The sequence below is a fragment of the Amblyomma mixtum genome, chromosome 9, assembly GCF_055824585.1.
Source record: "Amblyomma mixtum isolate Tamu chromosome 9, ASM5582458v1, whole genome shotgun sequence".
NCBI lineage: Eukaryota > Metazoa > Arthropoda > Arachnida > Ixodida > Ixodidae > Amblyomma > Amblyomma mixtum.
The window spans coordinates 81851652-81876781 of NC_143020.1; the positions used below are offsets into that span (position 1 = coordinate 81851652).

Genomic DNA, 25130 nt, shown 5'->3' on the forward strand with positions numbered 1-25130 from the left:
TCTCCAGCTCACTCCACTGTCCGTGGCTACTTCAAATGGGACGCCAGGAAAGAGAGAGAGAAGAAGTGAAGGACAGAAGAGAGTGAAAGTAGAAGACGGCAGACAGAAAGAAGCACAGTAGCGGAAGACTATTGATTATTTTCTTCCACGTGGTGTTATTTGTTATTTCACGCACATGGACATCGTGCAGCAGACAAGCCCATACATTTCGCTTCCAGCGAAACGCGGCTGCCAGGGGGGCTGTCGCGCTGTCAGAGGAGCTGTCGAACGGTCAGAGTTTTCAGTCAGGCAACAAATGGTTTTTAGTTTCTGCAGCTTGCGCTAAACATATAACTGCCATCAAGTGGTTTATCAAACGGAAGTTTTGCTCACGCTACACGTTTTAGATGTAATTTTATATCTTCTAATTGCAGCATCTAAATACCAATGAGGGAAGCTTAATGCAGTTCGCATAGAAACCAGACGAAACAGAATACCCCGGTAACAAGGATAACTCTACCGTCGGCAGTGAACTGAAGGCGGGATTTCCTAACCTCCTACAACGAGAAAGGGTGATTCAAAATGAAGTTATTGAATGGGTCACGTTGCCAAAAGCCACCGATAGCCTAAGTGAAGAGTGAAAAAGCTGCTGAAAACGTTCACCACTGCGCGCGCTGTCTCGTTGCCAAAAGATGAACTCAGATATTCAACGGCGGCTCTAGGGAACAAAAAATAAGGAAGAAAGGAGAACCACAGAAGAAAAGGCATCTGCAAAAACAACCACGCCAATATGTAGTAAAGGGAACCTGAATCGCTTATCCCATCGGCTCATAACATACGGAGGGTATCAAGCTATTCAACAGTCGGCGCGCTGAGGAAACGCTGCGCTTTGCCGAGAAACCTAATCAGAATCAAAGATATATCAAAGTTCAGTCACCTTATTATGGTTCGTACAGTGAATGATAGATCGCTTTTCCGAACCCAAAGGCTAAGATCTTCAGCCGCCAGCGCGATGAACACCTTCAAGAAAAGGCGTCCGCTTTTTCCCGGAACACGAGTGTCGAACGCGACTGGCGCTGGCGCGTCGTTCGACTGGCGTGGAACCGGCAGAAGTGTTGCTTTGCCGCTCCGCGCACCGGCACTGAGGGATACGGAAAGAGAGAGGAGACAGAGGGCGCCACGGTAGCGGCGAGCGCGGCGCCCCCGAGGAGCTCTTCCCGATTCGGGACGTATCGGTGCGGCGAGAGAGGGAAAGAGGGAAAGGCGTACTCATGCCCTCCAGCCAGTTGTTCGCTGGCGCTAGAACGGATAAGTCGGCGGCCTTGCGCGGCCTAACTGTTCGGAGAGCCCTCATCACACGCGCTCGCGCGCGCAGGGCAGCGACGCAAAGTTTCGACGCCGCGCACTCGCAGACAGTGAGCATCAAACATTTTGCGGGAAAGCTTCCTCCTGTCATCAGGGGCTACGGTGGCTTTTACCGAATACTTGTTGCTGGTTGTTGCGCTCGGGAACTGGATTGTGCGTTTGGATTTAGGGCCTGTGAGATAGTGACGTGAATTATGTCATCTGTTCCGTGACACATGTGCATCAATGTACCGGTGATAAATGTAAGCCACTTGTGGAGACTGCAGCGTCAGGTGAGTTGCTCGATATCGGGTGGTATTGAAATATCGAATGCAATCAGTCGTCTTCCTAGTCAAACCGCGGACAGAGCACATTAATCTTTTTCACTTGCCAATCCGTACGTTAATATTATCTCTAGAGTGTTCAGCAATTTTTTTAGCGGTCATGGTGTGGCCGCTTTCTTTGTTGTAGCAGAAAAAAGTGCAGATAATCTTTACAACATTCGAATAAGTGGAAAACACAGATTTTTGGCACGTAGAAGACGACGATGAGCGGGCAGTGCAGAAGGACGGAGCGCTCCCGCTATGTGAACAGACAACGCGAGATTGGGCGCTCCGACATTGGATTTTGCTCAGGGTTGCTACCCGTCGGATAAGTGCTTTTATTCCTGAATGATAGTTTCTGGTTGCTGTTTTTATTCTCATGAAATTGAAGTCCAGTGAAATTGGAATGCAGAAGCAATCCCTCGCTGTGAAAGGCGCCACAATTCCTTGCATGCCCTGGCTCGAGCTTGCACTAAGAGTTTAATTATAGCTCGCTGGCGATGAGCACTTTTTCAACTATACTTGTTTAAAGAGCAATCTTTAGTTTATCGGTTTGGAAAGAAAGTAGACACCAGATGAAAACCGAATTTTTCTTTCGCGGTTAGACTTTTTAAATCTGGAATCTGATCGTGCCACTTGTGTCAGACAGATATTGTAACTTTTTGCGCTAACCAACCGCCCTAAACATTTGTGACATTGAGAAAAGTCATTGAATTCTCAAGAATTTCTTTTTTAAGCTCGAGCTTGCACTGCCAGTTTAATTATAGCTTGCTAGTGATGCGCACCATTTGAACTATACTTGTTTAAAGAGCAGTCTTGAGTCTATCGGTTTCGGAAAAACGTACACACCGGATGAAAACTGAATTTTGCTTTCGCTGTTAAACTATTTAGATCTGGAATCTGATCCTGCCACTTGTGTCAGATAGATATTGTAACTTCTCGCGCTAAGCACTGGACCTAAATATCTGCGACTTGAGCTAATTCATTGCATTCTAAAGAATTTCTGTTTCAAGAGTTTAAAAGAATTTAATTTTCCAAATGTTAGAAATTGCTATGTGAGGCGCAGAGAACGATTGTTGCACTAATTACGATTGTGCAGGGTACTCATCATCTACCATGTCTGGTAATTACTTACGTTGAAAAATAAATCATTGTGTTTCTATACTAGAGACCGACGAGAATGCAATGTGCTGCACGTGGCTAAACTAGCAACGTTGCATCTCTAGTCAAATATCTATACAACTATTTTTTTTTCTGTAATTAACTTTTCTTGGATGAAAATTTTCCTCGGATTGACTTTATATTTGCGCAGCACTGACTGTCTTGTAAATATTGAGGTATTGAAAATAGTACGAAAACTAAATCGGCCTATCCCAACTAGTGACCTGAGACCAGAAGCATTAGAAGAAATTAGCTACGAGTATTCTAATGAGGCAGAACGCATTTGGCAGGTAATTTAGGGTCATGAGTAAAAGCTCGCAAATATTGCTCAGAGAGGAAGATATGCAACTGTTGCATCGTGCTGGGAGGCCCCTCCGGTTCGAAAACTTTGGGTCAACGAAAAAACAGTGAATTGAAATGGAGTACGGAGCAGCAAACCAAATTGAATCGAATATCGAAGGGGTGACGTTGTGAGGACCGGAAGAGGGCAGAGTTTGTTTATGAACCAAAGCGTGTTACGACACTCGTGTTGAAATAAAGAAAAGGAAAAAAAACATGGCCCGGAGATGCAATGGTCGGGCGGATGACTGCTGTTCCTATAGGGTAACGGAGTGTATTTTGAGAGGGAGAACGTACGAAGAGTGCAGTGGCTGGATGAAGGAAGGAAGAATTCGGGGAGAAGGCTGGCGCAAGTGGCGTAGGACAGAGGACAGGTCAATGCCAGAAGCGTTTGCCCTGCAGCGAAAGTAGTTGTGATGATGATTATGATGATTGCTGTTGTCATATTCGCGCTTCTATCCATATCCAGAAAGCTTGGACAAGAGCATTTCGCAACAAGGAATACTTCATGAACGAAATTTTTTTCAACATATACGATTTCCCAATAAGAATAAATTTATAAGCAGATCTTCAATAGTGTTGCTTACAATTTTATTCCTTATTAACGTCATTGTTGCCGTCACAAACATCCCCTACGCATCCTCTAGGGCACCGTTAACTACTCGATGCGAACAATGTACAAACTTTAAAAGAAAGATTTTGCCACTCATCGCAAGAATGGATCAATACCTTCAATATTTCCACAACAGTACCCTACAACATTCAAAATTTTAGTCCAAGACATTTGGACTTGTGCTTGGGAAGGAGAAGGTTTCCAAACTCATTTCTTATTTATTTATTTATTAAGCATGAAATGCTTTTAGCTCCCGTTGTCGGCATTGTGGTGACGTCACGCCGAGACCGAGAGCCATCATCCGGGCACTGAATTCCACTCATCCGGGCTCTGAAACGAGAACATCCGGGCACCGTACGAGACTTAACGAGATTTAACGAGACTCTCTAAGCCCTCCTACAGGGCCGGCATACAAGCGCCGGTTGCTCTCCAAACGAGTCACAAAAAATAACTGCTGCCAGTTTCTTCTCAATGTTTATCAAGATATCAGTCGAGCTGTGCATTTGATAATGCACGGAATTGTAATTTTCGATTTGTAATAACGCGTGGAAAAAGCACATACATGCCACAATACACTTCGTTGTCATACCTGATCTCTTAGGGGCTTTGAGAGAAGGCCGCTTAGAGAAAGAGGGCGAGAAGGGCTTTCGGTGGAAAACTTTCGCTCCCTCCCCAAGGTTTGGCGCTGCGGTCCCACACTCACGCATGTAAAAGACCGGCCGCTTGGCCTTCAAGCCCTTTCCCCCTCTGGCAGGCAGATGTATACACGCTCGCGGAGTATTCGAACGCGCTGCATATACATTCTTGTCAGGCCTGCGTCTCGTCGTGTCCGCGTACGCTTCTGCATCGTCCTGGACTTCAATGCCGCCACCGTCACAGCTGCTTAAGCCGAGCAATGGAGCCTGTGTTAGGCCCGTAAACATTTCATGCTTACTCTACTCCCGGTTACGGGAGAGGCGCATTTTTTTATTCAAGGTACCTACAGCGCCTTGAGAGGCATTATTGTAGGGGGGGGGGAGGTAAGTACATTAACAGTAAAATTCAATACAGCACAAGAGAACAAAACAGAAAGAAAAGTTACAGAAAAATGTTAAGAAATTCCAAAAAGATAAAAGCATTCTGATTGCACCCGAGACGCAGAACCAACACTGATAACAGCATAATCACAATACCGCATGGTCAATTGCGGCCTGGAAATTCTCGCTCTCAAACATTTCATTAGGCAGCAGGTTCCAGTCACTTATTGTGTTGGGAAAAAATGAATATTTAAATGTATTATTCCAGCAGTTATACCCTCTAATTTTCATGGTATTGTCCCTTGTACTCGAAACGTAGTGAGGTTGCCTTAAATAGAAGCTTTTATTAATTCCTGTTTTATTATTGTGAATGTCGTACGAAACTTTATTCTAAAAACTTTTTTTCGGTGGGATATTAACTTCCAACCAAGAGCTTCCCGAAGTTCATAACTTCTAACCTTAAAGTTATAATTCCCAGTTACGAACCTTGCTGCCCGCTTTTGAACTCGTTCTAGCTTGTCTTTTATAATATTTGTGAACGGGTCCCAACATACGCATCCATATTCGAGAATTGGCCTGACATTCGTAACGTACAATGTTTCTTTTAGGCGTAGAGTTGTATGTGTAAAGTTTCTTTTAAAAAGGTTGAGAACGCGGGAAGCTTTGGCAGTTATCGCATCGACGTGTGCGGTCCAATCCAACTTCGCTGTAAATGTGATACCGAGATAATTTACTCTGTCCTTTGTCTGTACAACAGATTGATTTAGATTATAGTTGCCCCATATCTTCTTTTTTTGTTTGTGAACTGCATGAGCGAACATTTACTGGCGTTGAGAGTCATCTTCCATTTGTCACACCACGCACATACCTTGTCAAGGTCAGACTGCAACAGAATGGTATCATTTGCGCACGTGACAGAACGGTAAACAACACAGTCATCGGCGTACAGCCTTACACGGGAGCACAGTTCAATCGGCAAATCATTTACAAAAACAAGAAATAACAAAGGCCCAAGTACCGAGCCTTGCGGCACACCCGATAAAACCTGAACAGACTGCGAAGTGACACCGTTTATAAGTACCCGCTGTTGCCATGCATACAAAAAATCTTGAATCCATCCAAGAAGTCTACAAGGTATACCTAAATATGACACCTTTGTTAAGAGCAGAGAATGCGAAACCACGTCAAAACCCTTGCGGAAATCAAGAAAAACTGCGTCCATTTGAACACCCCTATCTATACCTTCCGCGACATCATGGATGAACTCAGTGAGCTGAGTTGTACACGATAGGCCCGAACGGAAACCATGTTGAGCGGTAGTGAAGAAATCATTACCATTAAGGTGCTTCATAAGACCAGAATATATCATATGCTCCAGTGTTTTACAAGAAACAGAGGTGAGGGACACCGGTCTGTAATTACATATATTTGCGCGATCACCATCTGTATGTATTGGCGTTACATTCGCAAGTTTCCAGTCATTTAGGAGTTTTTTATAATCCAGGGATTTATTGAATATTGTGACAAAAAATGGAGCTATTTCTATTGCACATAGCTTCAAAATATGATTAGATATATCGTCTGGCCCGTGAGCAGAATGGGAATTTAGATTAGACAGTAGCGCCATCACACCCGTCTCAGTTATCATTACATCTTCCATTTCCGGCAAGTGTGTGAAATTTTGCGTGACTAGATTGAGATCTGCTTGATCACTGACAAATACTGAGTGAAAATACGCATTAAAAATTTCAGCTTTACTCAAGTCGTCTGCTACAACGCTGTTATTGTGCACCAAAGACGGAATTCCAATGTTATCTTTTTTAGTATTTTTAATATGCTTCCACACTTGTTTTGGATTAACTCTTATCTTTTCCGATGAAGACGATAGATAAAGACGCTTAGCACTTTTAAGTTATGTCTTAAGCGAACACGTCAATAACTTCAGTTTTGTGAATAAGGAGGGGCTCTTAGTTTTACGATATTTCTTATACAGTGTGTCCTTTCTTCTGATGGATCTACGTAACTTCCTTGAAATCCAAGGCTTGTCAGCCCGTAGCTTCACTGATACAGTCTTAGAAGGAACGTACGCTGTAATCAAGTAGAGAAGCTTGTCTTAAATGCGATCCACAAGCCATCCACGTCACACGTTTCGCTATAACTGAGAAACAAAGGGAAGTAATTTACTAAAGCATTATTTACAGCATCGTAGTTCCCTCTCTCGTACAGAAATATTTTTCTTGAACGCCCTTTCTGAAATTCGGGTTTCTTGCAAAAAACAGTGGCGGCAACAGCTTCATGATCGCTTATTCCCGGTGCCACTGTAACAGATTCAACTGTACCATTTTGGTTGCTAAAAAGCAAATCCAAGACATTTGCACTAGTTGTGCATAAGCGAGTCGGAAAATCCACAAATTGAAAGAGCCCATAGTTCCGGATCATCTCATAAAAGGCTGAGTGTAGCGCTGATCTACTTTGTTCGACAGGAAGCCGGTTGATCCATACTACATCAGGCATGTTAAAATCGCCTCCCAGAATAATCATATCTGATGATAAGCTTGACAGCGATCTCGATACACTGCGAAATATTTCCGGGTTGTTTGAACTAGGTGGCCTGTAGAATGATCCTACGGCAAGGCTCTTCCCATTTGACAAAATTATTTTGCAACACACAGATTCTGCACCATCATGAACACACCTGATTGGTACACTTTGGATGTACAATGCATGCTTATGTGCAGTGAGGGCGCATAAGTGATACCAACGATTCTGCATTTGGGATTTTGCAAAAATTACTAGAATTAATATGGCATGGTCAGTACTGTGGTCAGTAATTTCGGCATAGCAGGGAATCAGTCGATTCACAGTGATTTAGAACAAATGAAAAACCTCAAGGTTTCCTTAGCTCTCATGGGCCTTGATTGCACTCAGTGAGCGAGCAGGCAACTTTTAGTGAACGTTCCCGCACCGAAGCAGTGGTTTAATTATTCAGCAGGGAACAACTTTATCGTCCAATAATGCCACGTGCACTGCCACTCACATGATCATTTGTGTTTACAGTATGAGGTTGTTAGACTGAGTTCAGTCTTTTTATCCCATCTCTCCAAACTTTGCACGTATCAAGTTTCCAGGTCATGGCTATTTCGCCAATCTCTTCTCAGCCTTCTTCGACTGGGTTTTTTCAGTTCGCGTAAGTTTCCCAACTAGCACTTCTCCCAAAGCCTAGGCTTGACGAAACTTATGGCTTGGAATGAAAAAAAAAACACTTTCGATCAAAAGCGATGCCGCAGGCAAATGACACGAACTAGCGGCTTCTACGATTGAAAACGCCTCCGCCACACAATCCCCGCAAATTGCAAAACTAGCAGTGATACTGCCGAGACCTTTTTGACGTTCTCTAGATCAAATTACTTTCACCGTGCCACCTCTTTGCTCATAGTGTTATTGATTTTCGAAGGAGGGCTTTACAAAATGAGAATACTAGCCAGCCTCAAAAGCCGGTTCAGATGAAAAGCCGGGTTGTCGAATAGGAGCTCTTTTAGAAACAGCAAAATAAATTCAATACGTCCAGGACATTGACTGTTTTGCGGCGCAAACTTCTTGCGTGTGGCTTTTCTGTTTTCCTTAGCTGCAGAGACCAAGAAAAAATTCTGATAGTCCCGTCATGCTTTCTAGTTCGTCCTGGTATTGCACAAATGGAAACCTTTCCGTCACGCTCCGTATATATAAAAAAAACGACCTGTTTTCGTGCGCACGGTCTGGCTCTTCATCTTCACTGCTTGTTGTCCTAAGGTCGATCACTTGCTCTTGTATTTGCTCCCGCGGGAATCGACGAAAGGAGAATTCAATTAGGCGACCCTTAGTGTGCTTACCAAACTTACGTCGTCAGGTTTTTAACCTCCGATTCCTTTTGCTATCCCTCCCCGATTGTTGTTCCTTTCATCCAGCGCATTTTGCTGACAAGTTCAATGAGCGAAACTGGCAGAGTATTCGGACGTTTAGCGTTTGTAGCGTAGTTTATTGCTTTCTGCTTCTTTCAGGTCATAGTAGAGAAAAACAAATCCTGCGTTGCCAAGGAGACCTTCGTAACTTAGCGTGTAAAAAGCGGGAGAGCTGACAGAGGCATTCCGAAATCATATCTTGGCATCGCCATTCATCAGAATAGTTACGCAATATGTCGGAATTGTGCTGGGCACGCCCTGTGTCCGCTTACCACGTCTTAGTCCATAACTTTGTGATTTTTTTTTGCTGTTCAGTTTACGCTCTTTACTGTAATATTGCTACAAATATGAACATAGCTTAGTTCTGTGGCAAGTATAGTGTGACAGATAGTTTTCAGACTTACTTATGTGCTATAGACTTTTACGTTTCATTCCGACCACATATGCACGCACATTATATACATAAAGCTAAATTCACGTTCCTGAAATCTGCGAGATCCTCTTCATCGAATATCCCGAGGAGTAGACGGCATCTGTACTGCGCCTTCTTCGATATTTGGTAGCCTGAAACGCATGAGCAGCATTACGGTTACTCACCGTGCGTTCCAGAGCTACTTATTATTGTGAAAACATTTGATCTCCCATCTGCGCGAAAGCCGGCGTCCGACACCTTCCGGGGCAGGAAATTCCATGCTTTGCATGATGTCGGCAGTAGATTATGAGATAGCTACGGCTACAGCAAATAAAAATAAAATTTCTTCCGAAAGTGTGGAGATTTCAACAAAGGACATTCACATTGCAAGGCAAGCACGCTACACATAGACTATAAAATCTCGTTAGTGCATCGCGAATAAAGATGAGGATAGCGTATGGGTTTCCTTACGACTGTATGCTAACCAGTAGGTGTGTCATTGGATTCAGTTTTTGTTTTATGGGGTTTAACGTCCCGTAGCACAGGCTATGAGGAACACCATAGTGAAGGGCTCGGCAAATTTCGACCACCTGGGTTTCTTAGTGTGCACTAATAAGGGAGTAGTTACTCATTGACATCCACCCGAGGAAAGCTATACAGCTTTCTCATAAACTTCGCACTTAAAGAAAAATTCGTCCTAGGCCGGGGTTCGAACCCGGGACCACCGCTTCACCGGAGCAGTCGCTCTACCAATTGAGCTAACCTGGACGGCAAGCTTATGGTAGGGCGAGAGCGAATTGATCAATAACTCGAAGTGGGAACAGTGTTGACCAAATATTTAGGGGAATCCCCCAAGGTGGAGTAGATTTGTAATAGGGAGTAATTACTCATTACTCATAGTGTGCACTAACATCGCACAGCACACGGGCCTCCAGGATTTCGCCTCCTACGAAATTCGACCGCAGCGGCCGTAATCGAACACGTGTCTTTCGGGTCAGCAGTCGAGCGCCATAACAACTGAGCCACTGCGGTGGCTCCAGGTGGTTCCAGGTGTGTCATTAAAAAGGAAATTTCATTGATCCATGCAACAGAGCTCACAACGACACGGAGCTTTTGTATTCAAAGCACTTAACAAATTTTAAGTGCTCTCCGTACTTTTTTTATACCTTTCCTTGCAAGTAGAGAATGATTCAGGTGTACATCCAGAAGGTTGCATCGTTGGAACCGGGAGAGCTCGGGTAATTTGTTAACGGTGTTCTAACTAGGTTTCCGCGCAAAATTTTTGCTTCGACGCCTAGCCACTCGGCATGCTTTGACGGCAAACTACTGGAAAATAGGTGACAAATATTTTAAATTAACCTTTCGCGGAACGAAACAGCGCTCTGACAGATATTACATTCCGTTCTAAGAATGCAGGGCGTTAAGCTGCCGATTACCGTTTACGCCATTGATCACTATACAAAGGTGGCTAAGTGGGCATAGAAGAAATGGATGGTAATATTGTCAGTTGTCTAAACCGCAACCTGTCTCTCACAAACAGAGAATAGTAGTGTTCAACATCTACGCCAAGCGACTAATCTGACAGTTGATACAATAAAGCGAATATATGCGCGACCGGGGAACCGATTTCATTGTCTTTTACGGCAGCCGATGCTTTAACTTCTGAATTTTTAAACGATAAGGCTTCGCACCACACTATGATGAACGCTGAGGCTACTTTACTACTTATTCTGGATGCATCCTGCGAATTCACGCTGCAGTGCTCCCATTGATCGCTTTCATTTCTTTCTTTCTCATTTGCCTCTTTTAACCACCTTCCTACTTGTGCGGCAGCCAACCCAGCACTGCCTGTTTAACCTCCCTGCCTTTTCTTTCTTCTGTCCACCCCACAATGGATGGTGGCTCAGTGCTAAGAGCGCTCCGCTCCTCAATCCGAGGACGCATGTTTAATCCCTGCTGCTGTTGACGCGTGTCGACGATGAAGAAATGCCTCAACATCGTGAAACATTGTGATGTTAGCTCAAGCTGAAATCCTTGGGTGGTCGACATCACTCCGAAGCTCTCCACTATGTCATCCTTGAGAGGCCGTATGTCTCCTTGTGACATAAGATTACATAGCGCACAACAAAGAAGGGACACAAGACGAGCACTAATGTGCCACTCCGACCGAAGAATCTTGCAGACCCGTTTCGCCTGACTAGTAGAAAAAGGAAATACCCCAAAACAGCGCATGGACATCATAAAGTGCCGGGCCTGCAAGTCTCTTCGATCGGAGAGGCAGATTAGCGCTCGTGTTGTGTCCCTTCTTTGTTGTGCGCTATGGAACCTCCTATCGATTACTCACTAACCCGAACCCTAACCCTTCTCTTTGTGACGTTAACCCCACGTAATCATGACGGCCATCGTCTGCCTCATTACGCCACTGCAGAACAAAAGCTTCTCTCATATCGCTTCAGTTAACCTTGATCCTGCGTCGGCTGCAGCCACGCTATCCCAGCGAATTTGTCGCATCCGCCAATTTAACTTTATGCCGCCTCCTGCTGCTCTTGCATTGTCTAGGTATTCACTCCGTTACCCTTAACGACCATCGCTTATCTCGCCTTCGCATTACAGGCCCTGCCCCAGCCCTTTTCTTCTTTATTTCCATCCACCATTTCATATACATGATTGTTTCTCTGTCTGTCTCTAACCCCTTTCAAGACTGTTTATTCGCGTGCCTTGTGCGGTCCCTAGGTTAACTCCGCAAAATGCACCGCTCACCAATGCTGCAGACAACGGACAATTTGCCGGTCCCAGTTGAATCGTAACTTCTGGAGTACGGAAAGCTGGGTTATGGTTCTGAACTGCCATACTGAAAAAACAAACAGCGCGAATTGCGACAGACGAGAAGAGGCGAGACAAGCACCGCGCTGACTAACAACTCTTAATCAGCGTTAGTTGTTACTCAGCGCTCTGTGTTTCTCGCCTCTCCTCGTACGTCATCTTTCGCGCTGTTTTTTTTTTTGTTTTTTCAATATGGAATCGAAAGTTTGTGAGGCAGGGGCACAAAAAGAATTTCGTGACATCGTCATTTCCAGCTTTGCACGTTATCGCAGCACCTGTAGCGCAGAATTCTTGTTGAAGCTGTGAAAAAATTTCCCTAATCTGGTGCCCTTTCGCCGGGCATCTACGTGGGCTGCACTTGACGTCAAATGCATCATGACACAGTCCAAGAATAGCTGTGGCTCTGTAGGTGAGAGCAGGTAATAAGAGTATTACAAAAACGTGCCGGTTTGCGAAGTGCTTCCGGTCTCAATAAAGGTGTCCCGTATGACATCGGTGCCACACAGATACAAGAATCATAAGTAGGTGGATGCTTCAACATTTACCCTCTTGATACGCGGCTGCCGGGGGCAGTGTGGAACCCGCGAATTTGTGCTAAGCACCAGATTATCACACCTACTCAGTGGTAACCAATTGTAATTTCTGGCCAGTTGGTGAGCGATGACGTGAGAAACTTCGCGCAAACCATGATGCCCAATCCATCTCACGGTCTTGGATGATCACTCTCTACAGAATGGTGCTTCCATTAAAGTTTATTTTTTTTTAGTTGTAGACCGGTGGCTTCCCGCCTTTGTGTACGACAAAAAGGATGCGCTTTATGCTGGAAGGACGCGCTGCACTCTCTCCTCGCTTGTGGAGTGCGTGTCCGGTCTGGGCACCCTGAATATTTGAGATCGACAGGGACTTTCTTCTGATTAACAGGAGGAACTCTGAAACTACAGAGCTTTAAATAAAACATCACACTACGCCCTGAAATAAATAGAATAGCGCAAGCGCACCCGGTAGCGGACCTTGGCGAGATGACACAAAGATAGGGCAACAATTGTAGGGAGAAGGTACTTTAGCGAGACTGGTCTCTGCTTATTCTCGGATGAACGCTTTTCAGCTTGTTGAAACGTAGAGTCCTTATTATCGCTTCCTCCCGTGTTTTGCGCTGTGGTTAATTTCGGTTTATCCATTAAAGATATCTACTGTTATCGGATGAGGATATGGTTATAGCAAGTGATAAACATCGAATTTCGATACCCGGGGTAACACCGCAAGCACCAGCAATGTCAATGAGGCAAAACAAAATATTAGCTGTTTTTACATTTAATTCAAAGCGTCCACCTAGTTACCGGTTCGTTAGCCATTGCCGACTGCCCAGAAAACGATAGGCGGAGAGCCTTTCAGTATTAGCCTGAAGGCTAAAATAACTAACTTTGCGATAAAGCTTTACATAAGATTCAGAATTACGTGGCTTCATAGGGGGCTCTATACTCGGCCCGTTGCTACTCAATGCGTACATAAATGACATCGTTAACATTTCGACAGCGGGCGAGGCGTTGCTGTACGCTGACGATAAAAGTATTTTTTTTAGGATAGCGCCTTGAAGAACTTGAGGCCACATCAAGCATGTGGCTGCATAAGCTTAGTTTATGGGTACCTGCAAACAAGCTTGAAATTAATAAAAACAAAGGAAAATACATCGCCTTTTCTGCAGAAAAGAAGCCTGTTGTCGTCAGTGTAAATATCCCCTATACTAATGCATAGCTTGAGCGTGTAGGTAGTCATTAATACTAGGATACTACTTTTCAGACGAACCTAACATGGTCTTACCATAGGGAAGGCATAAGATTGGTTTGGTTTATGGGGTTTAACGTCCCAAAGCGACTCAGGCTATGAGGGACGTCGTAGTGAAGGGCTGCGGAAATTTTGACCACCTGGCGTTTTTTAATGTGCAGTGACATCGCACAGTGCACGGCCCTCTAGGATTTCGCCTCCATCAAAATTCGACCTCCACGGCAGCGATTGAACCGCGTCCTTCGAGACAGCAGCCGAGCTCCAAAACCACACAGCCATGGCGGCGGCGGAAGGCATAAAAATTAAAGCAGAGAGGTGCATTTGAAAGTTAAGCTGCCTTCGAAACCTGTCAATCTCAAAAAACAGCTTTTTTTCGTAACCTGCACATTCACACTTTAATTTCTGTTCCTAAGTTGGTGAACTGGATTTAAGACTGATAACGACCGACCATCAGCAATGCATTGAAGGGAAATAGAGCATTATATAAAGGATATTTAGGCTCTGTAACGCTCATGGCAACATATAGTGTCCTAACTTTTCACGATATATACGGACAAAAACTATCTGTGTACATATTTTCTCAGCAATCAAGCATTTCCATCATACTTGTTACTCATTATATAGTAGAGATAGTGACCATAATTTGCGTAGTACTTCCTTAGCGGTAAAAAACCATGAATAAATTATGCTTAACAGATGCTTGATTAACAACCATGAAATTATGCAATAATTTCCCAGTTATCCTCGAGATCGCTAGAATATGTGGAAACTTGTGAACTTTCAAATGCAGATTAACCTCTTTTCACTTCAAACAAAGAGGCAAATACAAATCACTGGCCAAGATATGTACTTGCAATGTTGTTGTGTTCTGATTTTTTTGCTTTGTATACAGTGTCAAAAATAACACGTATTTATTTTTACACGTGCTTCATGTTTATATTTTGTACGGTGATGATTATTTTTCCTACTTGCACACGCAGTTCCTATATGTATTTTGTACCCGCTGCTGTTACGCCCAGTGGGGCCAGGGCCTCGTCAGGAGACTAATTTCCTCCTTTTAGATTGCCCGACGGACAGTACCATGCATTTTACATAAAATAAATAAATAAATACATGATAGGGGCAACTTTCAGTTGATCAACGAACTAAGTTAACGGCAGCAGAGCTAATATCAAGAGAAAACAATTGACTCGTGAGGCCTGTGTAAATAAGTGATAAGCTAACAGTAGGTCTCTTAAGGAAAAAAGAGCATTTTACGGGGAGAGAACATAGCAAGGCTGGCCGAAAGTTAACTACGAAGATTTGATTTGAAATTTATGTTTGAATCAAGCCCTCCACCGTGCTGTCACCACCTGCCACTCCGTAACTCACCTCCTGCGGCGCGTGGTCACTCGGCGTTCAGGTCTCCACGAGGCTCATGCGTGCCGAGTTGCCCGCGCGCTGGCCCTCAACAAGGTCTTGTACTTTGCACCCTACGTTTCCTTCACTCAGACTCAACTTAACGCTCTTGAGACTGCCCTTGTGTGCCTCTACAAGGCAGCTCTCAACCTCCCTATCACTACCTCTACTGCAAAGATCTTTGCAACAGGCCTCTTTCATCCTCTCCGTTCTCTGCTCTCTCTCCATCATGACTCGCAGATTGCCCGGCTTTCTCTTACCCGTCAGGGTCAGTGGTTACTGACTCAAGCGGGTATCTCGCCCATTCCCTGCGCCCCGTTTACCTCTCCTATTCCCACCCCGGCTCCCAATCTTCGGATCCTCCCCCTTCCGTCCAACATGTCCCCCGTTCTGCACGCCGGCCGTCGTCATGCGGCCGCACAGCACCATTCCCCTCTCTTTGATACCCAGGGTGTAGCTTACACGGATGCCTCCTTCGTGGCTCCTCGAGGTTCCTGCGGCTACGCCCTGTACCACCCCCACCTCCCCGCTCCTGAAACTCACACCAGCCGGCCGTTTCTACGCCCTCCGGATGCATTGTCCCTCGAGGTCCTCGCCATTGCGCATGCCCTCCAGTCATTTGCCCTCCTTCCCTCTCTTCAAGAGTACACAGTCTATTCAGACTCACAAGCCGCTATACACCACATACAGAAACGCACCCTAACCCCTTCTCTTCAACAGGAGGTCGAACGAGCGGTCTCCGCTTTGCAGCCTTCCATCGTTTTCCTCCGCTGGGTCCCTGGGCATTCAGGGATTGACGGCAATGAGCTGGCTCATCAGCTCGCCCGTGACACACTTTTCCGGGCACCGTTGATCCCCTGGCCCAAGCCCTCGGAGGGCGGTGGGAGACTCACCCTTCGCCGCACCATAAAAGAGGTCTACCTCGAGCTCCGCCTCGACAAACGCCTTTACCCTCCCCCTCATCCATCACTCACAGTGCCGGAGGCTCGCCTTCTTCGGCACGTTCAAATGAATGCAATCATCACCCCGTCTCGCCTCTTTCTCTATCGCTATCGATCGGACCCTTCCTGTCCCAACTGCCCCTGTATCTATGCGGACCTTGCCCATTGCCTCTTCTATTGCCCGGCTACTCAGCAGTCGGGTTCCTACCCCCCACCTTCTTTATCTATCACCACCTGGCTCGACTGGCTTGGCGCTGAAGGGGAGGAAGAACAGCGACTTCTGGTCGCCCAGGCGGTCGATATGCTCGGCCTGTAAATTTTGGCCGAATAAACGTCTTCTACTACTACTACTACTATGTTTGAATAGCGGGTCCGTGGCTGGCAAAGGGTAAATTGAAGAGCATTATGAGAGGTCCTAGCCCTACACACGCATCAATCGATATGATCATATTAATGATGGCAATGGCTTGAAAACACGCGAAACTGCAATTCGGTTTTTGGGATGTGATTGAACCTGCAGTGTTCGATACGCTTTTCAGTACTATCTTTTTGTCTTAGAGTGGTCGATTTCCAGCTCATGTGGCGATCGAAGACCACCACACATTGACTCTTTTGCTCTTTTTATTTTGCTAAGTAATTCTTCCCTTTTGCGCCACGGGCGAAAAGGAAGTTCATCCTCATCGACTTCTTTATCAAGCTCTTTTAACTCGCAGTTTGGAAATGATGGATGTCTTTCGTCTTCGATTCAGCAACCTTGCACATTTGTTCTAAAGCACAAAGAGCCGGACCGAACGGGGTTTCTTAAAGGGGCGCTTCAGAAGTAATGATGAGAAATTTAAGGCGTTCGGTTGGGCCTCAGGCCTCAGATTAAGTGGTGGTTCGTTCCAAAGAGGGGCTGAAACAAAAAAATAAACACTCAATTCTTTTGACGAAAGTTAAACAGACCACCGAATGACAGAAATTGTAGGGAGGGGTGCCCAAAGTCTATCGCGTACTCCTGTTCGTACTCATTGTCTCTCTCTTGCAGGAGTTTAAAACTTTTCTAAATGCACTTCGTGCTCTGCCGCCAGCATTACAGCCAGCGCCATAGGTGCGGTGGTGCTCACCGGCTTAGAGCTCTGTGAGTACATTTAGAAAAGCATTTACTGAATGGAAGCCCGCAATGGGAAGGTTATGATCTCTTCTTTGTCCGCGCTGTTAGGTTTCGGCCCTTCAGTAACCTATACTGGACGGTGTTCTTGAAGAGCTGTGGCGATACACGATACATGCAGCTTCGCTCATGTATAATCCACTTTCTTGTGGTCCCGATACAGTCTTCAAAAAGATGAGTTAATCGTGACCTATGGTAACGTAGATGAACAATATGGCCAGGTTTGGCGCTCTAGACAAGTCGTAAATGACGTGATTGTCCATAACATAAGAGTAGCGTAAAACCAGGATGACGGCCAAAAGAGGAGAGAACACACACCCACAACACAGGCGCTAACTTCCGACTGACAAAGAAAGCCAAAACCAACCAAGTGAACGGAACCTGAGCAAAAGTAGCGCATGCGTTGACCTAATAGAAAAAAATAAATCGAAAAAAGATGCGACAAAAAATGGGAGATCACGGATGTTTTCAAACCAAGAAGGCCAGCTCTCGTTTAGACAAGGAAATTGACGGTGCACAAACACAGTTGTCTTGTAAGGCAGCAATCTGGGAAGCTTCCACAATTTCGCGAGTTAGCTTATCTCTACTCTTGGCAACGACTCAGCATTTATCCAAAAAAGGCACGCACTTGCAATATTTGCAATGGAAAGCTAGATTGCTGCCGGTATATAATAACAACATGAAGACATAAACCTGCAGCAATCTAGCTTTCTATTGCAAAGATTGCAAGTGCGTGCCTTTTTTGGATAAATTCTCAGTCGTTGCCGTTCTCAGTCGCAGAGATAAGCTAACTCGCGAAATTGTGGAAGCTGCACAGATTGCTGCCTTACAAAATAACTGTGTTAGTACACCGTCCATTTCCTCGTTTAAACGAGAGCTTGCCTTCTTCGGTTCAAAACATCCGTGATCTCCCATTTTTTATCGCATCTTTTTAGGATCTATTTTTTCTCTTAGGTCAGCGCATGCGCTATTTTTGCTCAGGTTCCGTTCACTTGGTTGGTCTTGGCTTTCTTCATCAGTCGGAAGTTAGCGCCTTTGTTGTGGGTGTGTGTTCTCTCCCCTTTTGTCCGTCGTTCTGGTTTTGCGCTACCCTTGTGTAATGGATCATTACCGACTTGCCCAAATTTCCACCCTGGAGACGTAATTGTGCTGTCCGGTGCCCGGTTCGAGCGGTCTAGACGAGTCTGTGGACTACTCCACAGCGGACTATAATGCATTACAACAAAGGGTCACTAAAGTGACGGGTAAAAAATTAAATAGAAGGAACAGTATACACAAAGAAAAAATAGGATTAAAAAGCCAAATGAGAGTTTACTAATTATAAGAAGTTGTAAAAATTAAACTGTAAGGAAGCTAAGGAAAGGTGATTAGTTTGAACACGCAATCAATCAAGTGGAGATTTTGTGATTAAAATCATTCTAACGACGACACTACTCATTATTAAAATGTATTTACCAGGTCACTGCTCGTCTGATGCATGACTTGAGCAAAATGGCGACTTGGCTGTCAAATGTGCCATTCTCACATTTCTTGCTGTGGAAAGCATTCTTTTAAGCCAACGCTCTAATATTTAACTGAATGTTTCCCGTTGGTGGTGAGGTTAACTTTAGCCACAGCGGGGGTCTTGTGAGTGATCACCATGCCGGTCGGAGTGTTGCGTACCTCTCGGGGCTGAACACACACCATTCACAACCGTTGACTTAATAAATGCCTTGTCAATCATAAAATGCGATCATTGGCTGGAGGGTAGTGACGTTGTCACAAAGGAACATTTCCGCTGGCTGAATGGAAGAGGCGTATCCAGAGCAAACCAATCCCACTGGCTTGATAAAGTGACGTCATCATGCTGGAGCATTTCCATTGGCTGGAGGAAAGCGACGTCACCTCCGGCAATGACACCAAGAGCCACTAATGATATCCCATTGCCAAGGCATAATGAAAATAGAAGTGCCCGTGAAATTTTTATTCATTATATCCCTCCATAAAGACATGGATGGATGGACACGGTGATGTCACTAGAAACTTCATTGTCTTACCGCCTATCAGTGATTGGCATTCTGTATAATCAGCGTGGTGCGAAGTTGTGAGATCATACGTGGCGTCACCCTAAAAAAAAAACTAAAGAAACAGTCCTATGGATTCCTCCGCCGTACCTTAAAAGCTACAGCGGTTATTCTCTTCGCTACTGAATCTCAAAACTTTTAGCCTAAAACAACAAGCGGAGAAAACAAAGGTTACAAGAAAGCCGGGGAAAGGAAAGTTGTAAACAGCCAACTGGTACCTTTAGCAGTTAAGTCACTAAAACTCTGTCTTTTTATTTTTAACAACCAGCCCCGACAGGCGCCTCAGAGTTCTTCAAGAAAATAATGTGGAGCGTTTGACGCTTATGTAACCTTGGCGCTGAGGATTTTATCGTGTAATTAAGGTCAGGAGCGGCTCAAGCTGGCAGCGCTTAAATTAAATATGTGAAGCTGCATGTAATGAAACACCTGCAAATAACCTCATTTCTCCATAATCACGTGCGCTACTTGAAAGGTTTTTTTATGTTGTCAAGTGTTTCATCGCTCTTGCTGGGCCAATGTCATGCCGACCTGTCTTTCTTATGTGTATTTTGCGCATTACGTAACTAACCGTTCCAGAAGGTTATGCAGAGAATGGAAGGGGTGTATGAATCAATCAATCAAACTTTATTATCAAAAAGATTAAGAATGACATTTGCGTGCAGTAAAACCAGACAACTCAAACTCAAAAGGTTTTTTTTACTTAATGCGGTAACTACAAAATACTGCAAATTAAGACACTCTGAGGAAAAGAATTTCAACTCAACAGTAAAAAATGTAAGCAGTCCTACCCAGCGATGAGAGGATTTAACAATAAAAAAAAAATAATGGAGAAGAAGCTGTGTAATGAAATGCTTGCAATACCACGAGCGTAGTATGCGTATCCCATGACTTCCGCATAGGCCAACTGGTAATTCTAAAGCGCCGAATTTAGTAAATTAGAACATGTCACAAACGCGTCAAAAAGCGAAAAATAAAATTTATGCTATAAAGAAATTATGCTCTTCTTTGAGGCACTTCGGGTAGAACAAGAGGTTTTTTTAGTAAGGATTTTTTGGGGAGGCAAGTTTTTCGATTCTGAGTAATTTTTCTATTCGCGAAAGACATGAGAGCGCAAAACGGGGACACGGACGAGGAAGGGAACAGGACGAGCGCTTTGTATACTTTTTTTTAGTTCTAGGTGTTAACAGTTCCTACATTCGCCGCTGGCTGACGCAAAATACCAGCAACATTAAGTTGATGAAACCAACTTTCTCTGCTGAGGAAATAAAAAAACGGTAAAAAAAATATACCTTGAACTATGTATGCTAAATATTGACAAAGAAAAGACATCTGAAAAAAGCAACGTGGTATTGTGCAAGGAAACCATTTGTGCCAGTGAAAACAGAAATACAGAAACTAGTTGAGGAGCCGTCAAACCAAAAAACACAAATTTCGTGGTGAAGAACAATGTTGATAACTCTGAAAGGGAAGGGAGAAGTTCACGAAATCATCAAGACAATGGAACAGAATTTCTCTGCGGAAATTAACCCCAAGATAAAGTAGTGAACATCTAATTTCCTCGCAGTAACTTCCCTTCTAGTTTCCTGATTTAACCTGAAACTTTTAATCCGTTTTGATCCGCTTCTGTCTCCTTTCAGTTTCCGGTACCCGCTCCGTTTCGGACAGACAGTCTCCCTTCATTTGTGAAAGGCCTAACTCCCAAAGTCGTAAAACCAGACGCGCATGGCTCAAACACGAACACAAAAGACGGGAAGCATAGGTCCGCACAATTCAGCCCCAACTGCGCAGAGAGCGTGAGAGCAGCTTGGTGCAATCAAGCATGGTCCACGCTTTCGTAGTTCGCTAAATTGGATTCACGTTGACGAAGCCATGTCGCCGGCACATAGAAGCTACCAAGTTTCGTGAATAGTACTCATCTAACTATGCGATAAAAGGTTGGCTGAACATTTTGATGCCAGAACAAATGAGAGCACTTTGAAAAGGACCAGGTCGCCTCTCAGCTACTTGCGTGAATGTATTTGGAGCATGTCCTTGTTTATCTTATGTTCTGCATCTATCCTGCCTGTTTGAGTCTTTGCTATCCAGACAGGAACTCTCTCCGGGGGCACCGGTGAACAAAAGTTTGAAATGCATTAAAAAAAAAGAAAGGAGAACAGGGCCGGAAGCAAGTCTTCTTATCTCCCTGGAATACAGTGCACTCTCTAGAGGGATTCAGGCAACCTATGGGGGTTCAAGTTGCGTGGGTGTGCCCTGCAAGTCCTGCAGGGAAAAAAAAATATTCGCGAAGAGGTTTTCTAGCGAAGGGAATTCATTATTCAAATACTGAAAGCCCAGTTGCTTCCAGTGCTTTTAGTGCCATTTCCTGAGCCGCGCCTTTTTTTTCGCTTATGTTTTATCAGCTACCGACATAGCTGAAAGCACAAAGGAGCGGCTCGATATGTGACGATCACTTCTGAAATCTAAATGGCATGCTGTCCCAATAAAACAAGAAAATTATATAAATCAATGTGGCTGGCATCTTGCAGCCCGTACCTGTCCTCCAAAAATAGTACGATCAAAACTTTAAGAGATATGTACCTGTGACATGTAATCATTCATAGGATCGTTAGTGCAGCATTGCCATTTCAGGAGCGCTAAAATTGGGACAAAGACTGAAGGACGATGAACATAAACGAGCGCTACTTGAAAAAAAAAATTGTGTTGTGACCCTAAAGCTGTTTTGACAAATCCCACATTGTGAGTAGGCTAACATAACTGCATCAGCAAGACCTTAAATTCCGATCTAAGACTCATACTCAACCTTAAAACAAAGACGCAGTCTCAGCATATGGTGTTGAAATTGCCAGCTATGTTATTCTCTCCTCGTAGCCACGGAAATTTAAAACGGTCCTCACAACCATTCCTCTACGGTATATAACACATTTACAGCATTGACAGTATTCCCAGAAGCAGGTGGAAGATATCTGTGGAACATTCCCACCATACCGTACGCTGGTAGAGTGAGAAAATTGTTCACGGTTCAAAACCTCTCAAGTGCTTCGTAATTGCTTGTTATGCGTGCACATCGTTTTTGCATTAATCTTGCAAGCGTACGAATAAAAAAGAATCGACTACTAAATGCTCCAAGAACGACATATGGACGCCGAATATTATTTTTCTTTATAAACAGTGGAATCCACATGTAGGAGAAGTCCAATACCCTTTCTAATGTTTCCATGGAATTTTTGGTATGCGGGATTCCAGAAACATTTATTGCCTAATCTACTATCGGTGGGCAACACCTGGCAGCCACAGTAAGCACTTTACTAACCTAGTGTAGTGAAGTAGTGACGACAGCAGGCATAATAAAGACCGATGATGGCTTGGCAGCCAAATTGCTGCTTCGTCTGATCTTATCCTTGAAAGAAAAAAGAAAACAAACTATCCGACCATAATACCAGCACGTACAGCATTGCGGTCGTCCGGACTAAAATGGTCGAAGCAGTCAGCCACGCATCTCTTAACATAACTCCGAAGTTTCCGCACAAGGCGTTAGCATCATCGTAAAATTACGAACATTTAAGAAAACGCGCTGCCTAAGCCCAAACATTCGTAAACGACGTTAGTACTGTGTGTTCAGCACCTAGTGTCAGCAAACACCGTTTTCACTTCAAGTTGTTCAACTAGACCTCGCATTCTACCCTTGTAGCCATTCTTGTTAGCTTAACTGGCAGACCGACCTCGCTTGATAGGTAATGGTTCCGGATGCAGTCTCTGAAAAAGGAAGAATATTTCTCCATCTACAAAGTATTCGCGAAGCCCCATAGATTTTCTTTTTACCCCATTTCGTCATTTGGGAGGACGGTAAAGATTAATTGCTCCATTATTCTAAAAGAGTGTGCTACGTTAAGGAAACATAACCTAGATAACTAATTTGAATCGAAGAGAGAAGGACCAGGCCCTATGCTGACCACAGTAAAGGAAGGAAAGTATTTTTTTCAAATTAAAGACAACAGGCTATGCGTCAGTGTTGTTCTTTTTGCGCAAGTTTAGCTAGATGTCTTCTGGCAACTCTTTCGCCAAAGGCGGGATTAAATACGCCAACACAGTGCCCTAGGTTCCTGAGTTTTGTAATTTTGTTGGAAAGCTGTGATTGCTTAGATCAATCGTAACGATAGAAGCAGAATTTGGTCCCTTTGCATAGTTTTTTTAAAACTTTTTTATCTATATTTACAATCAAAAAATCATTTCATGGTCGAAAAGAGCGGTGAACAGTGGCCTAGAGAAAATTGTAGGGAGTTCAGAAATATTTCAACGAGAACTGTGGAACCAAACCTGAAACGGCACGCCTTACGTGATGTAGACTTCAACCTACAGATTCCGGGCGCAGTGTGACAGCTGTTTCGGCGAAAGTTGGCCCTTTCGTTAACGATAACAAAGCGTTTCTCGCGAAGCCTATACAAGCTTAAAGATCCGAACCCATATCTCTAATTCTTCAAGTCTCTCATACCATGTTTGCGTCGAGCTGTCGAGCCCAGTACGCTTCATGCGTTAGATGGACGGACGACTACTCTACGAGTCCCCTTCGAATCATGGTTGCGGGTTCCGGTTGCTCTTGCTGGAGCAGCAACGCCATCCCGTAGCGGCGTTCGGAGTCGATTCACTTCCAAAGCTTCGAAATGCTACATCGGCGGCAAAACTGTTCCGCTGCCACTAGAACTTCCGTTTCGTGCCTAATTCGCGCCTTTTTTTAACTTTAGTACTATGTCACTGGAACTTACATCAGCGCTCGCTTTCTATGCACAATTTGGTCTTAATAAAGACTAAGGACATGTTTAATTGTACGTCTTTTACAGGATTTTACGATGTCTACCCCACCGCTCCCCCAATTTATCGAAAAAAGAAAAATGCGTGGGCAGTTACATGGACGTTTTAGGGCCTTGATAGGAGTGGAGTGAAACACTACAGTGTTATTTCATGGTCGCCGGTTGCGACGAGCGACGTTGTGCTGGTTTTTCTTTTCCCTTGGCGCGGAAGTGTTGCGTCAATGGCAGAGCAGCATTTTTTTAGGTACTAGGCTTAATACTTCTTTGAGTTGATCTTTCTGAATTTTTGCCATCTTTTGCTTATACTAAGGTTTTTCAACTACAGCAGCGCTTTCTTTTCAAAGTTCTCAGTTTTAAAATTACTATATTTTTTTTTGCCTAAAGTAGCAATTCGAATACACCGCGCAAGGGATTCCGTTTATATATGGAAAGCTGTCTTGTGCGTTTAGTCTGATTAATTCTACTGTCCGCTTGTTAAGCAGTCAAGATGCATGCACAAAAACCGCACACGTATGAAAAATGGACAATAAACTTGAGGTGTAAGAAAACAGTGCGTTCACCGCTGAAATAAAGCATTATAAATTCAAAGTTTAACTACTTCTTTGGAATCGCTAAGTGGTATATTACGCGAATGAAATGAAATTAAGATGAAAATTCTATTTTGCGTGTGCAGGCCATCTTTGACAACTACAGAACTTTGAGTCAGGACCTTAATAAGTTATACGTGGTTGAAATTTTAGGCTAACTGCGGAGCGGTTTATTGTAAACAAATTAATGTTCTTGGACGATGTAGCAGCGTCATAATACTGAAATCCTCGCAGCGTATCTTTCAAGACCAAATGCTCGAAAGAGAGAATATATTGCCCAATTTATGACACTTCCTTCATATTATATGCCAAAGAAGTGCACTAAGTAGTGAGGAGTAAATGCTGCCCTGAAGGCTAAACATTTTGAACGAAGTCTGAATGTATCGCACCTTATTATTAGTTGTTACTTTAGGATTCACAATTTCCAGCTTACTGCCAACTTCGTACTCTATCTTT

General features: G+C 44.1%; 1 protein-coding gene across 1 annotated transcript in view; it reads left to right on the top strand.

Moving 5' to 3' along the window:
* Positions 1-1289: 1289 nt before the first annotated feature.
* LOC149329874 (uncharacterized) overlaps positions 1290-25130 on the top strand; it is a 109665-nt gene continuing 85824 nt past the window's right edge. Inside the window, exon 1 of the mRNA XM_089559672.1 lies at positions 1290-1616. The gene's annotated coding sequence lies outside the window, so the exon portion shown is untranslated. The remainder of the gene's footprint in view (positions 1617-25130) is intronic.